Source organism: Pseudophryne corroboree, chromosome 1, assembly GCF_028390025.1.
Source record: "Pseudophryne corroboree isolate aPseCor3 chromosome 1, aPseCor3.hap2, whole genome shotgun sequence".
Taxonomy (NCBI): Eukaryota; Metazoa; Chordata; class Amphibia; order Anura; family Myobatrachidae; genus Pseudophryne; species Pseudophryne corroboree.
Window position 1 is genome coordinate 649,020,451 of NC_086444.1, and position 12,859 is coordinate 649,033,309.

At 47.3% G+C, this 12,859-nt stretch overlaps 1 protein-coding gene and 1 non-coding gene across 5 annotated transcripts in view; both read right to left on the minus strand.

The window, feature by feature from the left end:
• RNF38 (ring finger protein 38) overlaps window positions 1–12,859 on the minus strand; it is a 514,010-nt gene that overhangs the window by 129,039 nt on the left and 372,112 nt on the right. The gene's annotated exons all lie outside the window — the stretch shown is intronic.
• Window positions 12,194–12,314, minus strand: LOC134961487 (U5 spliceosomal RNA). Its single transcript, XR_010187916.1, has one exon. It is a non-coding gene; the product is annotated as a U5 spliceosomal RNA (small nuclear RNA).

Sequence of the window (12,859 nt, forward strand, 5' to 3'; positions counted from 1 at the left end):
ATTTAATTCATCTGATTCAGGAAAAACTACGGGTAGTTTTTTCACACCCCACATAATACCCTTTTTTGTGGTACTTGTAGTATCAGAAATGTTCAAAACCTCCTTCATTGCCGTGATCATGTAACATGTGGCCCTACTGGAAAAAACGTTTGTTTCCTCACCGTCGACACTGGAGTCAGTGTCCGTGTCTGGGTCTGTGTCGACCATCTGAGGTAACGGGCGCTTTAGAGCCCCTGACGGTGTTTGAGACGCCTGGACAGGTATTAACTGTTATTCCGGCTGTCTCATGTCGTCAACAGTCTTTTGTAAAGTGCTGACGCTATCACGTAATTCCTTCCATACGACCATCCAGTCAGGTGTCGACTCCCTAGGGGGTGACATCACTATTACAGGCAATTGCTCCGCCTCCATACCATTTTCCTCCTCATACATGTCGACACAACGTACCGACACACAGCACACACATAGGGAATGCTCTGATAGAGGACAGGACCCCACTAGCCCTTTGGTGAGACAGAGGGAGAGTTTGCCAGCACACACCAGAGCGCTATATATATATATATACACAGGGATAACCTTATATAAGTGTTTTTCCCTTATATAGCTGCTGTATTATTAATCTGCCAAATTTAGTGCCCCCCCTCTCTTGTTTTACCCTGTTTCTGTAGTGCAGGACTGCAGGGGAGAGTCAGGGAGCTTCCCTCCAACGGAGCTGTGAGGGAAAATGGCGCTTGTGTGCTGAGGAGATAGGCTCCGCCCCCTTCTCGGCGGCCTTTCTCCCGCTTTTTTAAGGAAAAACTGGCAGGGGTTAAATGCATCCATATAGCCCAGGAGCTATATGTGATGTATTTTTAGCCATCTAAGGTGTTTTTATTGCGTCTCAGGGCGCCCCCCCCCCAGCGCCCTGCACCCTCAGTGACCGGAGTGTGAAGTGTGCTGAGAGCAATGGCGCACAGCTGCGGTGCTGTGCGCTACCTTATTGAAGACAGGACGTCTTCTGCCGCCGATTTCCCGGACCTCTTCAGTCTTCTGGCTCTGTAAGGGGGCCGGCGGCGCGGCTCTGGGACCCATCCATGGCTGGGCCTGTGATCGTCCCTCTGGAGCCAATGTCCAGTAGCCTAAGAAGCCCAATCCACTCTGCACGCAGGTGAGTTCGCTTCTTCTCCCCTTAGTCCCTCGGTGCAGTGAGCCTGTTGCCAGCAGGTCTCACTGAAAATAAAAAACCTAAAACTAAACTTTTCACTAAGCAGCTCAGGAGAGCCACCTAATGTGCACCCTTCTCGTTCGGGCACAAAAATCTAACTGAGGCTTGGAGGAGGGTCATAGGGGGAGGAGCCAGTGCACACCAGGTAGTCCTAAAGCTTTTACTTTTGTGCCCAGTCTCCTGCGGAGCCGCTATTCCCCATGGTCCTTACGGAGTCCCCAGCATCCACTTAGGACGTTAGAGAAAAATTGATTTACCAGCAGTCGCTGTGGAGACCAGGTCCGAGAGACCTTCCCCAAACAATTCCTCACCCCTGTAAGGTAAAACCTCCATATGCCTTTTTGAGTCGGCATCACCTATCCATTGCCGGGTCCATAGGACTCGTCTAGCAGAAATCGACATAGCGTTTATTCTAGAACCCAGTAGACTAATGTCTCTGAGCATCTCTCATATATAGGACAGCATCTTTTATATGCCCTAGGGTCAATATAATAGTATCCTTATCTAGGGTCTCAATTTCCGCTGATAAGGTATCCGTCCATGCTGCTACCGCGCTACAAACCCAGGCCGACACAATTGCCGGTCTGAGTAAGGTACCAGAATGTGTGTAAATGGACTTTAGGGTAACAACCAGCTTGCGGTCAGCAGGATCCGAGGGTAGCCGTATCCTGGGATGGCAGCGCTACCTTTTTGGATAAGCGTGTCAATGCTTTGTCCACCCTAGGGGAGGATTCCCACCGTATCCTGTCCGTTGGCGGGAAAGGATATGCCATAAGAATCCTTTTGGGAATCTGCAGTTTTTTGTCTGGAGATTCCCAAGCTTTTTCACATAATTCGTTCAACTCATGTGAGGGGGGGAAAGGTTATCTCAGGTTTCTTTCCCTTATACATGTGTTCCTCTGTGATATGCAAAACATCTTTTATTGCAATAATCATATCGAATACATTTAGCCACTTTTGGCTGTAGCTTTGCATCATCGTAGTCGACACTGGAGTTAGAATCCGTGTCGGTATCTGTGTCAACTATTTGGGATAGTGGGCGCTTTTGAGACCCTGAAGGTCCCTGCGACATAGGGACAGGCATGGGTTGAGTCCCTGGCTGTACCCTAGCTTCAGCTTTGTCTAATCTCTTGTGCAATAAGTTTACATTAGCACTTAAAACAGGCGTTTTCAACCAGTGTGCCGTGGCACACTAGTGTGCCGCGGAGCCAGAGCAGCTTCCTGCACCTTCAGAGTGAACTGTTGGCCCAGGCTCTTCTTAGAGCAGGCATGTCCAAACTGCGGCCCTCCAGCTGTTGAGAAACTACACATCCCAGCTTGCCCGCACACAACTTCAGCATTCTCTGACAGCAATACTGTGTCAGGGCATGCTGGGATAATAGGATTTTGGTACTTACCAGGTAAATCCTTTTCTTTGAATCCATAGGGGGCACTGGAGTACTCTTGGGATATGGACGGCGTAGCAGAACAAAGGCACTGAATATTTAAATTTAGAACTCTCCACCCCTCCATATCCCAGAGTACCTCAGTGTACGAACCCAGTGTTTTTACTGAGCGAACTACTATAGAGAGGTTGACAATGGAGAATTCCTATAACATAACGGACAACAAAGTTGACCCATAAGGTTAATGTCAACTAAACAGTTGACAGCATAACCGATAGACCTTGATAGTTTGAACCAATCAGTGAAAATGTGTTACCATAAGCTCCTTTGAGCTTAATACAAACCAGGTAAAACGTGTTACCCTAAGCTCCTCTGAGCTTAAAACAACCCAGGTAAAACTGCTCTGGGTGGGCGTCCAGTGCCCCCTATGGATTCAAAGAAAAGGATTTACCTGGTAAGTACCAAAATCCTATTTTCTTTTTCATCCACTAGGGGTCACTGGAGTACTATTGGGACGTACCAAAGCTTCCCTCGTGGGCAGGAGAGCTGTTTGACACTTGTAACAGTAGGCAGCCAAAGCTAGATGCTGATGCCGCAACCATTCATAACGTGTAAACGTGCACAAACGTGGTGCACTGAAGGCTATGTAGCCGCGTCGTAGACGCTCCACGACCCGCTGGGTCTGACCTTCCCACAGAACCTGTGGGATGAGCTATTACTGACGTAGGCGACTGTAACTTAGCCTTAAAGTAAGCCTGACTTGTAGTCATTATTATCCAACTGGATAATGTCTGCTGAGAAACTGGCTAACCCCAGTTGGCAGCATCATATAGAACAAACAACGTATCCGTATCACGTACTGTAGACGTTCGGGACATATAGACGCGTAATGCGTGTACCACATTCAGAATTCTAGAATGTGCTGTCAACACAGGAACCACTATTGGTATATTGATGTGAAGAATAAGAAAGCGGAATTCGTCCGAAGATCTGCTTTGTCATGAGAAAACTCAAATACGGTGGCTTGGAATACAAGGCACCCAAATATGAAAACAAAACCCTTGCCGAAGCTAAGGCTAGAAGAAAAATGTTTTCCCAAGTGAGAAACTTAATCCCCATTTGTTGTAAGGGTTCAAAATATGAAAACTGTAAGAAATCTGAACCCAACCTCAAGTCGCCTGGCGCTGTAGGTGGGATAAATGGAGGCTGCACTTTGATGACACCTTGTAGAAAGGTGTGTACCGACGCAATAGAGTCAAACGTCTTTGAAAATAAGTTGACCACACAGATACCTGCACCCTCAGTGCAGATAAACGCAGTTCTCCATCCCACCCCGTTTGTAAAATAACAGAATACGGGTAACTTGAAAGATGATGTCGGAAACTTCCGAGCTTTACCACCTATATAAGCACACCAAATTTTGTAATAATGAGCTGCCTTAAGCGGCTTACTAGCTCGTAACATGGTTGGTATAACCGATACTGTAATGCCCTATTTCTTTTCTTAAGAGGGCGGTCTGAACCCCCACCCCGTCAACCGCAGCTGCGGTACATAGGTAATAGGTACATAGGTAACTATGGGTAAAAGACTGGTCCCTGTTGTAACAGGTTGGACGTATTATGAGCGGGCCAAGATCGTGTGCAAGTATTCCTTGGAGATTCGAGAAGCAAGCTCTCCGAAACCCATGAGATATCACTAGTATGACTGTGACGAACTGTCTTATGCTCCGTTTTGGCAACGGAGAGAGCAGCGGAAAATGGTGGAGCCAGATACACGATGCTGAATGACCACACGAATGTGAGAGACTCCACCGCCACTACCCTTGTGATCTGTCGTTTTGTACACATACTGAGCTTTTGTAATTGTGGCGAGATGCCATCATGTATACCTGAGGGTAACCCCTTCTGTGGACTCACATATGAAACACCTCTGGATTTAATGTCCAGTTTTCAGGATATAAATCCTGACGGGTGAGATCATCTGTCTAACAGATGTCCACTCACGGAATGAACCCCGTTGACATCATCACAGAATGGTGTTCTGGGCAATTGAGGATTCGAGTTACCTATCGCATTGCCATGCGGCTTCTTGATTCTCCCTGGTTGTTGTGTATGCAACTCCCGTTGCGTTGTCTGACTGCACTTGGTCAGACTGAAAGCGAAGCATGTTCCAGGACATTTATCGACAGCAATCTGTCGTGATCCGTTTTAGAACCTCTGTCGCTGATCTTTTTTAACTACAACTCCTGAACCTCTGAGACTCTCGTCCAGAGTATATACACCCTCGCCCCTCTGTGGGAAACGCGAGTGAAGGCCGGCGAGCTAAAGCGCTTTGAAAACACATCATTATTCTTAACAGGCGAATACACCAATGTACCGCTAGTGTGCGTGGCTTTTGCACTACTTACTAGATGTACATTTGTTCTTGCTGGTGTAGTAGGTAAATGTCTTTGATTTACCGTATTTATAATCTTACCTAGGAATTGACGTCGTTCAGACGGAATTAGATGCGATTGTTTTTGAACTTGACCTGCCACCGCAGTATACATTAGTAGCGCAAGTTAGAGGAACTCTGTTGAGACAGAGTTCTTATGAGCAGATCGTCTAAGTATGGAACTGTCAGGACTCTGAGATGAGCCATCATCACTTTGGTAAATACCCGAGGCGTTGACAAGAAGCCAAACGGTAGACCTGAAATGGTTAATGGTTGTGGCGTTTTGCAAACGCTAGAACCTGTGATGACCAAACCGGAATGGGTAAATACGCATTGTGAAGATCAAGTGCAATTATGCAATTTTGTGGCTCCAATATGCAAATACTAACCGCAGAAAATCAATTTTCAAACTGCAGTAAGTGACTTGCTGATTGAGACTGCGACGGAGCTGTCTGGTTTTGTTACCCCAAACAGAGGGGAATAAGTAACCCTGACTCTGTTGGTGTACTACTGCCTGGTTATAAAGACAGCTGAAACCCAGCAGAGACTAAATGGCAACCTGCCAAACCGTTCGACAGAGGCAGTCTTGTCCTTTAATCTGTAAATAGCTGAGACATCCATGAGTTGATGTCTGGAAACCCCGCAAATGTAACATGTAAAGACGCGCTTCCACATTGGAAAATGGAGATGGCCTAAGAGGTCGTTAAGCCACTGGCTTGCTGACTGTAGCGTCCTGTCGTTACAAGGCGTGACTGTTTTGTACCACCGCCTTGAAAAAACTGAAGTCTAAAGGGATTAAACGCCGGCACAAGTATTTCCGTTTTGATACTGGATGCGGTAATGGCTGAATATCAAATTTAGGACCAACCAAGCTCTGGCCTTGTCGCGCTTAAACTAGCGACGATGAAAAGTGAGAATCGAAGTAACCGGCGTTAGCAGAAGCTTTACAGATATACTCTGCAGCTTCTTTTAACAGTGATCGTCATTGTTTCCATACATAGAGTCTAGTGACCCAAATGTATCTTGGGTCTTTATAATGTTTGACACAGACGCATTTACCAATGGCGGATCGCGTCATTTTGGAAACGATTAAAATAAGAATTTACTTACCGATAATTCTATTTCTCGGAGTCCGTAGTGGATGCTGGGGTTCCTGAAAGGACCATGGGGAATAGCGGCTCCGCAGGAGACAGGGCACAAAAAGTAAAGCTTTCCGATCAGGTGGTGTGCACTGGCTCCTCCCCCCATGACCCTCCTCCAAGCCTCAGTTAGGTACCGTGCCCGGACGAGCGTACACAATAAGGGAGGAATTTTGAATCCCGGGTAAGACTCATACCAGCCACACCAATCACACCGTACAACTTGTGATCTAAACCCAGTTAACAGTATGATAACAGAGGAGCCTCTGAAAGATGGCTCCCTACAACAATAACCCGAATTAGTTAACAATAACTATGTACAATTATTGCAGATAATCCGCACTTGGGATGGGCGCCCAGCATCCACTACGGACTCCGAGAAATAGAATTATCGGTAAGTAAATTCTTATTTTCTCTATCGTCCTAGTGGATGCTGGGGTTCCTGAAAGGACCATGGGGATTATACCAAAGCTCCCAAACGGGCGGGAGAGTGCGGATGACTCTGCAGCACCGAATGAGAGAACTCCAGGTCCTCCTTAGCCAGAGTATCAAATTTGTAAAATTTTACAAACGTGTTCTCCCCTGACCACGTAGCTGCTCGGCAAAGTTGTAATGCCGAGACCCCTCGGGCAGCCGCCCAAGATGAGCCCACCTTCCTTGTGGAGTGGGCCTTTACAGATTTAGGCTGTGGCAGGCCTGCCACAGAATGTGCAAGTTGGATTGTGCTACAGATCCAACGAGCAATCGTCTGCTTAGACGCAGGAGCACCCATCTTGTTGGGTGCATACTATATAAATAACGAGTCAGATTTTCTGACTCCAGCTGTCCTTGCAATATATATTTTCAATGCTCTGACAACGTCCAGTAACTTGGAGTCCTCCAAGTCACTTGTAGCCGCAGGCACTACAATAGGCTGGTTCAGATGAAATGCTGACACCACCTTAGGGAGAAACTGCGGACGAGTCCGCAGTTCCGCCCTGTCCGAATGGAAAATCAGATATGGGCTTTTGTAAGATAAAGCTGCCAGTTCTGACACTCTCCTGGCCGAAGCCAGGGCTAGTAGCATGGTCACTTTCCATGTGAGATATTTCAAATCCACATTTTTTAGTGGTTCAAACCAATGAGATTTTAGAAAGTCCAAAACCACATTGAGATCCCACGGTGCCACTGGAGGCACCACAGGAGGCTGTATATGCAGCACTCCCTTAACAAAAGTCTGGACTTCAGGGACTGAAGCCAATTCTTTCTGGAAGAAAATCGACAGGGCCGAAATTTGAACCTTAATAGATCCCAATTTGAGACCCATAGACAATCCTGATTGCAGGAAATGTAGGAATCGACCCAGTTGAAATTCCTCCGTCGGAGCACTCCGATCCTCGCACCACGCAACATATTTTCGCCAAATGCGGTGATAATGTTGCACGGTTACTTCCTTCCTTGCTTTAATCAAAGTAGGAATGACTTCTTCCGGCATGCCTTTTTCCTTTAGGATCCGGCGTTCAACCGCCATGCCGTCAAACGCAGCCGCGGTAAGTCTTGAAACAGACAGGGACCCTGCTGAAGCAAGTCCCTCCTTAGAGGTAGAGGCCACGGATCTTCCGTGATCATCTCTTGAAGTTCCGGGTACCAAGTCCTTCTTGGCCAATCCGGAACCACTAGTATCGTTCTTACGCCTCTTTGCCGTATAATTCTCAATACTTTTGGTATGAGAGGCAGAGGAGGAAACACATACACCGACTGGTACACCCAAGGCGTTACCAGCGCGTCCACAGCTATTGCCTGCGGATCTCTTGACCTGGCGCAATACCTGTCCAGTTTTTTGTTGAGGCGAGACGCCATCATGTCCACCATTGGTCTTTCCCAACGGGTTACCAGCATGTGGAAGACTTCTGGATGAAGTCCCCACTCTCCCGGGTGAAGGTCGTGTCTGCTGAGGAAGTCTGCTTCCCAGTTGTCCACTCCCGGGATGAACACTGCTGACAGTGCTAATACAGGATTCTCTGCCCAGCGAAGAATCCTTGCAGCTTCTGCCATTGCACTCCTGCTTCTTGTGCCGCCCTGTCTGTTCACATGGGCGACTGCCGTGATGTTGTCCGACTGGATCAACACCGGTTTTCCCTGAAGCAGAGGTTCTGCCTGGCTTAGAGCATTGTAGATTGCTCTTAGTTCCAGAATGTTTATGTGAAGAGACGTTTCCAGGCTCGTCCACACTCCCTGGAAGTTTCTTCCTTGTGTGACTGCTCCCCAGCCTCTCAGGCTGGCGTCCGTGGTCACCAGGATCCAATCCTGTATGCCGAATCTGCGGCCCTCCAATAGATGAGCACTCTGCAACCACCACAGAAGAGATACCCTTGTCCTTGGAGACAGGGTTATCCGCTGGTGCATCTGAAGATGCGACCCTGACCATTTGTCCAACAGATCCCTCTGGAAAATTCTTGCGTGGAATCTGCCGAATGGAATTGCTTCGTAAGAAGCCACCATTTTTCCCAGGACTCTTGTGCATTGATGTACAGACACCTTTCCTGGTTTTAGGAGGTTCCTGACAAGCTCGGATAACTCCTTGGCTTTTTCCTCCGGGAGAAAAACCTTTTTCTGAACCGTGTCCAGAATCATCCCTAGGAACAGCAGACGAGTTGTCGGCATTAACTGGGATTTTGGAATATTCAGAATCCACCCGTGCTGTTTTAGCACTTCTTGAGACAGTGCTAATCCCATCTCTAGCTGTTCTCTGGACCTTGCCCTTATCAGGAGATCGTCCAAGTATGGGATAATTAATACGCCTTTTCTTCGAAGAAGAATCATCATCTCGGCCATTACCTTTGTAAAGACCCGAGGTGCCGTGGACAATCCGAACGGCAGCGTCTGAAACTGATAGTGACAGTTTTGTACGACGAACCTGAGGTACCCCTGGTGTGAGGGGTAAATTGGAACGTGGAGGTACGCATCCTTGATGTCCAAGGATACCATAAAGTCCCCTTCTTCCAGGTTCGCTATCACTGCTCTGAGCGACTCCATCTTGAACTTGAACTTCTTTATGTACAGGTTCAAGGACTTCAGATTTAGAATAGGTCTTACCGAGCCATCCGGCTTCGGTACCACAAATAGAGTGGAATAATACCCCTTTCCTTGTTGTAGAAGAGGTACCTTGACTATCACCTGCTGAGAGTACAGCTTGTGAATGGCTTCCAAGACCGTCTCCCTTTCGGAGGGGGACGTTGGTAAAGCAGACTTCAGGAAACGGCGAGGTGGATCTGTCTCTAGTTCCAACCTGTATCCCTGAGATATTATCTGCAGGATCCAGGGATCTACCTGCGAGTGAGCCCACTGCGCGCTGAAATTCTTGAGACGACCGCCCACCGCCCCCGAGTCCGCTTGAGAAGCCCCAGCGTCATGCTGAGGCTTTTGTAGAAGCGGGGGAGGGCTTCTGTTCCTGGGAAGGAGCTGCCTGTTGCTGTCTCTTCCCCTTTCCTCTGCCTCGTGGCAGATATGAATATCCCTTTGCTCTCTTGTTTTTAAAGGAACGAAAGGGCTGCGGTTGAAAAGTCGGTGTCTTTTTCTGTTGGGGAGTAACTGGAGGTAAAAAGGTGGATTTCCCGGCTGTAGCCGTGGCCACCAAATCTGATAGACCGACTCCAAATAACTCCTCCCCTTTATACGGCAAAACTTCCATATGCCGTTTTGAGTCCGCATCGCCTGACCACTGTCGCGTCCATAAACTTCTTCTGGCCGAAATGGACATAGCACTTACCCGTGATGCCAGTGTGCAGATATCCCTCTGTGCATCACGCATATAAAGAAATGCATCCTTTATTTGCTCTAAAGACAGTAAAACATTGTCCCTATCCAGGGTATCAATATTTTCAATCAGGGACTCTGACCAAGCTACTCCAGCACTGCACATCCAGGCTGTCGCTATAGCTGGTCGTAGTATAACACCTGTATGTGTGTATATACTTTTTTGGATATTTTCCATCCTCCTATCTGCTGGATCTTTAAGTGCGGCCGTCTCAGGAGAGGGTAACGCCACTTGTTTAGATAAGCGTGTGAGCGCCTTGTCCACCCTAGGAGGTGTTTCCCAGCGCGCCCTAACCTCTGGCGGGAAAGGGTATAAAGCCAATAACTTCTTTGAAATTAGCATCTTTTTATCGGGGGCAACCCACGCTTCATCACACACCTCATTTAGTTCTTCTGACTCAGGAAAAACTATAGGTAGTTTTTTCACACCCCACATAATACCCTGTTTAGTGGTACCTGTAGTATCAGCTAAATGTAACGCCTCCTTCATTGCCAAAATCATATAACGTGTGGCCCTACTGGAAAATACGGTTGATTCGTCACCGTCGCCACTGGAATCAGTGCCTGTGTCTGGGTCTGTGTCGACCGACTGAGGCAAAGGGCGTTTTACAGCCCCTGACGGTGTTTGAGGCGCCTGGACAGGCACTAATTGATTGTCCGGCCGTCTCATGTCGTCAAACGACTGCTTTAGCGTGTTGACACTATCCCGTAATTCCATAAATAAAGGCATCCATTCTGGTGTCGACCCCCTAGGAGGTGACATCCCCATATTTGGCAATTGCTCCGCCTCCACACCAATATCGTCCTCATACATGTCGACACACACGTACCGACACACAGCAGACACACAGGGAATGCTCTTAACGAAGACAGGACCCCACTAGCCCTTTGGGGAGACAGAGGGAGAGTTTGCCAGCACACACCAAAGCGCTATATATGACAGGGATAGCCTTATAATAAGTGCTCCCTGTATAGCTGCTTTTATAATATAATTTTTGCCACTATTTTGCCCCCCCTCTCTTGTTTTACCCTGTTTCTGTAGTGCAGTGCAGGGGAGAGACCTGGGAGCCGTCCTGACCAGCGGAGCTGTGTAAGGAAAATGGCGCTGTGTGCTGAGGAGATAGGCCCCGCCCCTTTTCGGCGGGCTCGTCTCCCGCTCTTTAGTGGATTCTGGCAGGGGTTAAATATCTCCATATAGCCCCCGGAGGCTATATGTGAGGTATTTTTTAGCCAAATAGGTTTTCATTTGCCTCCCAGGGCGCTCCCCTCCCAGCGCCCTGCACCCTCAGTGACTGCCGTGTGAAGTGTGCCGAGAGGAAAATGGCGCACAGCTGCAGTGCTGTGCGCTACCTTTAGAAGACTGAGGAGTCTTCTGCCGCCGATTCTGGACCTCTTCTTGTTTCAGCATCTGCAAGGGGGCCGGCGGCGAGGCTCCGGTGACCATCCAGGCTGTACCTGTGATCGTCCCTCTGGAGCTGATGTCCAGTAGCCAAGAAGCCAATCCATCCTGCACGCAGGTGAGTTCACTTCTTCTCCCCTAAGTCCCTCGTTGCAGTGATCCTGTTGCCAGCAGGACTCACTGTAAAATAAAAAACCTAAGCTAAACTTTTCTAAGCAGCTCTTTAGGAGAGCCACCTAGATTGCACCCTTCTCGGCCGGGCACAAAAATCTAACAGAGGCTTGGAGGAGGGTCATGGGGGGAGGAGCCAGTGCACACCACCTGATCGGAAAGCTTTACTTTTTGTGCCCTGTCTCCTGCGGAGCCGCTATTCCCCATGGTCCTTTCAGGAACCCCAGCATCCACTAGGACGATAGAGAAATAGTGGTTAGAGTCTACTCAGTCTCTGTAAAAATGGAGACATTGACTCACTGGGATTTAGCAATGTATGGTTGTCAAAAACCCCGCACTATCTGAGTGCTGGACTAATGTACCCTTCTCACTCGTAGTTATCGGTGTGAGATTTGACATAGAATCGTGCATTAAATTATAAGACCAGTTAAATAAACACCCTGGTACCCAAAGGGAAATTGGCCCTTTGGAAAGACTGTCTTTTGTTAGAGCTGGCGGAGTAACTTCAGAGACTCCGATGTTACCGCTCTTTTAATTTGAATTGCCAATGCTTAACATAGGATTTTTAAAATTATTTTTAGTCTGCGCTAGAGCCTTACTCGCTATGCAGACAGACACCACAATAGGCAACGGACAGACACTTGCACGACTTATTGAAGTTATTATGTGTCATATATATATTTTATTGCTGAACAACATATTTATATGAAACTCATGGTTGTTCCTCTCTACGGAAATCTTTAGTAAAAGGCGAAAGATTTATTCGATCTGAAGAGAAACCAGAGTATTCTTTATGTGAAAAGCAGTTCACATGGGCATGTGAAACCCGAACCAAATTCCCACTAACACCCCTGCGCCTCTGGTGGCTTAGAGATGTAGGGCAGGAATGTTCCAGAATTACACACTGGAAAACAACAGGAAGCATGGTTAAAATGGCCCCTTTGCCATGCTGACCCTGATAATCACAGAACAAATTACAAATGTTTCCGTGTTAATATAGCCTATTATACAGTATAATCACAGGCCGGGTACAACACATGCTCTATGAATAAATATATATATAAGCTCAATAGCCTATGATAATTACAGACATTAATATATTTATACAGCATTAATATAGGCTCAATAGCCTATTATACAGTGATAACCACAGACCTTAATATAGGTTCCATAGCCTATTATACAGTGATAATCACCGACATTAATATATAGGCTGAATAACCTATTATACAGTGATAATAACAGCCATTAATATAGGCTCAATAGCCTATTATACCGTGAAAATCACAGACAGTAATATAGACTCAATAGCCTATTACTCCCAGGACAGGTA